The following is a 5,340-nucleotide window of genomic DNA, read 5'->3' as shown; positions in this document are numbered from 1 at the left end:
CCTTCAGTTGTCTAGCCTGACTCTCTCATTTTACTGAGAAAACTGAGGCACAGAAAGGTTAAAGGACTTACTCAAGGTGAGATAAGTGGCAGAGGCTAGATTTGAATTCAGTTCCTCCAGGTCTAAAATCAGTGCTCTCGTCACTGGAGCATGCAGGCTCCACCACCTATAAACTGGTCTTTAAGGTCCCTTAGCTTGTAGGACTTGTCTTCAATGTTTCTTAGTGGGGAGGAAATTCAAATTCAAATTCAAAAAGCATTATTATTATTAAGCATATATTATGTAGTAGGCACCATGCCAGGTGCTGGGGATACAAAGTACCTGATTACGAGGAACTCAAAGTCTAGTGGTCAAAACAATGGCTAGTATGAAAATATGTTTTGCATGATTTCATATCTATGATGGATATCATATTGCTTTCGTTCTCAATGGGTGGGGGTGGGGCTGGAACGAGGGAGAGAATTTGGAACTCAAAATTTAGGATAAATGAATGTTCAAAAAAAAAGTCTAATAACAGAGCCAAGTATTTGCAGTGAAGGCCAAGTAGAAAGGATTAAGGGGCAGAGGTGGGGTAACCTTTGATGGATAATGGGGAACTGGACTTGGGAATGTCTGGTTTGGTATCAGAGCAGTCAGATGAACTGAGTTCAGATTGCCAGCTCTGACACTGATAAGTTTCTTTAGTTCTCTGAGCCTCAGTTTCTTCATCTGTAACAGAGGGATTGTAACAATAATTGTACTACTCGCCTTGCAGTGTCGTGAGGAAAGAACTTAAGGCATTAGGTGCCTTAGTGGAGAGCCTCCTGGATTTGAAGTCAGACGACCCAGGTTCAAATCCTGAATCTGTCACTAGCTCTGTGAACTTGATCAAGTCATTTATGGGCTTCGGGGAAGTAAAAGAAAGGGGTTGCCCTAGGCGACTTCTAAGGTTTGAGCTAAAATTATGACCCTTGAGTACTTCCCATTCAGGTATCTTTGAGCACCTTATTCAATTCTGTTAAAAAATTTAGTGAAAACTTATGGGAATTTGCTTTCCTGTGGGACAGATAGAACATATGCTGTTAATAACAATACCTCTTCATGCTTTAATATTTAACTGAGTTGTGATTTCACTGGCCTGGGGCTTTCCTTGACCACAACCCCTTTCTGGCCCATTAAAGGAGAATCATGAGTGACTGTGGCCAAAAAAGTTGTCCCCCTGCAACCAACTTTGTGATGAGCCTCTTCAAACTTGGTTGGGCTGGAATTTGAGTGTCAGATGTACTCATTATAGGGCTGGACTTCCAGCTTTTCCAGCTTCCTGGAAATTGCCAAAGTTAAGCTCCATTAACTCAGCCTTCAAGAACCCAAAGGTCACCTCCATCTTACAGTGAGACACAAGAGGAGGAGGGCTCTATTAATAAAGGTAGCAGTAGTAAAAACCTAGCACTTATACAACACTTCACAGCTCTCCCATTCATCATTTCCTCTAACTCCACTAAACTCCAGGAGGTGTGATTGTTCCCATTTTACAAATGAGGAATCTGAGTCTGAGAGAGATGAAAGCAGGTGCTCAGGGCCACAGTCAATAGATCAACAAACATTAAATAAGCATGTACCAGACACTATGCTCAGCTTTGGACATACAAATACAAAAGTAAAATTCCTTCAATCAACCAATCAACAAGGCTTTATTAAATACATATTCTAACTTTGGATCTTTTAAGCCATGTGTTTTTAACAAAGTTAAATACCTAAGGAAGCTTTGGGAAACAATTGAAGAAAAAGGATTCAGGTGAAATTCTCTCTTATGTAAAATAGAATGGAGTGGGAATGGAAAAAAGGATGGATTTAAATGATATTGAGCCTGAGTGAACTGGGAAGGGAGGGGCGTGGGGAGAAAAACCCAAGATTTCCAGATTGGGTGTGAGAATACTGGTGCCATAAGTGGAAATAGGGAGTATGGAGGGCTGAGCAAAGGCTGTTTGGGGTGGGGCAGCAGGGAGAGAAAGACTGAATTGTGTTTTGTTGGTGGAGTAGTTTGTTAAAGGTGTTCAGTTTTTTGTTGTTTAGTCGTTTTCAGTTGTGCCCAGCTCTTCATGGTCCCATTTGAGGTTTTCTTGGCAAAGAGACTGAAGTGGTTTGCCATTTCCTTCTCCAGCTCATTTTACAGTTGACAAAACTGAGGCAAACAGGGTGAAGTGACTTGCCCAGGGTCACCATAGCCAATTCAGGACTGGAGATAAGAGCTAGAGAAATTAGGAATTTAACCATGGACGTAAGGAATGGCATGAGAGTGTGGTGACAAGAGATCTTGATCCCAGAGTCAGAAGACTCCATATCTCACCTCTGATTTTACTAGCTGTATGACCTTGGGCAGATCTCTTCATTTTCTTGGGTCTCAGTTTCCTTATCTATAAAATGAAGCGGTAGGTATAGGATAATTTCTGAAGTCCCTTTCAGTTCTAGATCTAGGAAGAAAGGAAGGAAGGAAGGAAGCCCTTATTAAGCATTTATTCTTACCACCAAACTCTGATGCCATCCTTCACTTACATGATTAAATTCCTAATTTCCATAGCCCTTATCTCCAGTTATGAATTTGCTATAGTGAACTTGCTATTTGAACATCTCATGTGCAGCTAGGTGATGCAGTTGATAGAGCACTGGGCCTGGAGTCAGGAAGATCTGAGTTCAAATCTAGCCTCAGATACTGACTAGCTGTGTGACCCTGGGCACTTAAGTCTGTTTGCTTCAGTTTCCTCATTTTTAAAATGAGCCAGAGAAGGAAATTACAAGCCACTCCAGTATCTTTGCCAAATGGAGTCATGAAGAGTCAGACACAAAATGAAATTAAAATGAAAAATGACTAACAACAGTGAACATATCTACCTAACTAGTCCATAAAAAAAACACACACAACAACAACAACTAATCTTTCTCTCCCTCCTGTTATATCCCCACACTATATGCCAGGTACTGTGCTAAGTGCTTGACAAATATTATCTCATTTAATTCTCACAACAGCCCTGGGAGATAGGTGTTATTATTATACCAATTTTACAGTTGAGGAAACTGAGGAAAACATAGGCTAAATGACACACCCAGGGGCACTCAGTTAGCTTCTGAGGTAGAATTTGAACAGAACCTCCCTGACTCCAGGTCTGATGTTCACCCACTGTGCCACATATCTACCTCAACTATATGATCCTACATAACAGAAGCTCTAAGAGTAGATGAAGTCATTATAGGTAAAAGTATATATTGAGAAGACAAGAGGGCAAAGCTTCTGGTGATGCTCAAAGAGGAGAGAAAACAGTGGAGAGTAAATCCATTCAGAAATATAGGAAATTATTTTGTATTTACTTGCATATTGATCTCCAGGAAAATGTAAGTTCCTTGAGGGCAGGGGAACTTTATTTATTTTATTTTATTTTAATTTATTTATTTTATAAAGGGTCTCCCCTCCCCTTCAATTCCTAGTAGAGTGCCTGGTCCATAGTATGTGCTTGGGATATCTTTATTTCCTTGGATAGAGAAAGAATCAGATGAGGATAGTGTAATAAAAGTATAATGAAAGCCAAGGCAATTGAGAGTTTCAAGGAAGGGGTGGCCGATAGTGTCAAGTGCTGCTGAAAGATCAAAAAGAATAAAGGATTAAAACAAGACCATTTAGTCAGTGAGGTCAGCCTTGATCTTGGAGAGAGGAGTTTGGGTCAAGGCAGCCTGTGTAACTGGGGAAAAGAAGCACTAATCAGAGAATCAGGAGATGGGGATTCTTATTCTGCTTTTGACATGATTGAGCTTGGATTTGATAGTTGAGGTTGTTGGTGCAGGCAGGACATCAGGAAGAGAGTGAGTAAGCAGATTGGTAATAAGGTGGGGTGAGAGGCTGTGGTGGTTCAGAGGGTTAGCAGCATTAAAAGAAGTTTATTTTAGGATATCAGAGACTTGAGCACATTTAGATAATGTATGTAAAGTGCTTTGCAGACTTTAAAAAGGCAATATAATTGTCTAGTTTTATTGATAGTAGTAGGATTATGAAGCTAGTGGAGGCAGAGGGATTGAAGCTGCAAGAAATAGAGAGAGTAACTAATTCAGGGGTCCTTAACCTTTTTATGGTTCCTTTTGGCAAAATAATGAACTCTTCTCAGAATGTTGCTTTTAAATGCATAAAATAAAATACATAAGCTTCTAAAGTAAACCAATTATATGAAATATAGTTATCAAAACATTTTTCAAAATCGGTTTCACAGACCCCAGATTAAGAACTCCTAAACTAATGGAATTCGGTTCTCGAGGAGACCTGAAGCCATAGGTTTATAGATCCAAAGCTAGGAGAGCCCTGCTAGGTCATCTAATCCAACTCCTTCCCTCTACCTTGAGCCTGGGATGCAATCCCTCTTCCAAAATTTTCTACCTGTGTGACCCTAATGAAGTCTCTTAACCTCCCCATGCTGCAGTTTCTTCATCCCTAAAATTAAGGGGTTGGACTTTGAGGTCCTTTCCAACTCTGGTCCTATGATGCTAGGATCACTCATTTTACAGCTGAGGAAACTAGAGTGCAGGGAGGGTAAGTGATTTGTCCAAGGTCATATAAGTAGTAAATATCAAAAGTAAAATTTGAACCCAGATCCTCTAGCTCCAGAGTCAGTGCATTTTCCACTGTAGAATGCTATCCACTTTTTGAGATCAAGACCTTTGGTTTTCTTTTGTTTTGGGGTAGGGGCAGACTCAATTAGCATTGGCAAGGAGGTGGAGAAGCAGCTAGGTAGCTCAATGGATAGAGATCCAGGCCTGGAATCAGGAAGACCTGTATTCAAATCTGATCTCGGACACTTACAAGCTATATGACCCTGGGCAAGTTACTTGATCCCAGTTTGCCTTAGTTTTCTCATCTGTAAAACGAGGTGGAGAAGGATATGACAAACCACTCCAGTATCTTTGCCAAGAAAACTCCTGAAAGGGTCACAGAGAGTAAGACATGAATGAAAAATGACTGAACAACAACAAGAAAGGAGCTAGAGATATCTTACTCTGAGGAATGGAAGAAGAAAAAGAAGATGGATGGAGAGAAGTAGCAATTTTGAGGAATTTAATGAGATAGAAAAATGAAGGAAGTAATATTAGATGACCTAGAGGTCAGCAACTCAGAAAGGGAGATTTTCTACCTGGGTGGTGGTGGGTACATAGGAATGAGGATGAAGTTTGGGAGTAGAATTGGGAGTTTAAGAATACTGTGTCAATTTTGCTTCTTCTGTCTCCCTCTCAACAGCAATCAGTTGGCAAGTCCTGTCAGTTCTGCTTCTTCCTCATCCATCCATCCATCCATCCATCCATCCATCCATCCATCCATCCATCCAT

General features: G+C 40.5%; 1 protein-coding gene across 1 annotated transcript in view; it reads left to right on the top strand.

The window, feature by feature from the left end:
- Window positions 1-5,340, top strand: part of LOC114052495 (cytochrome P450 3A21-like) — a 54,475-nt gene that overhangs the window by 760 nt on the left and 48,375 nt on the right. The gene's annotated exons all lie outside the window — the stretch shown is intronic.

The sequence above is a fragment of the Vombatus ursinus genome, unplaced genomic scaffold, assembly GCF_900497805.2.
Source record: "Vombatus ursinus unplaced genomic scaffold, bare-nosed wombat genome assembly UNPS02014807.1, whole genome shotgun sequence".
Taxonomy (NCBI): domain Eukaryota; kingdom Metazoa; phylum Chordata; class Mammalia; order Diprotodontia; family Vombatidae; genus Vombatus; species Vombatus ursinus.
This window is presented reverse-complemented; position numbering and strand designations above follow the sequence as displayed.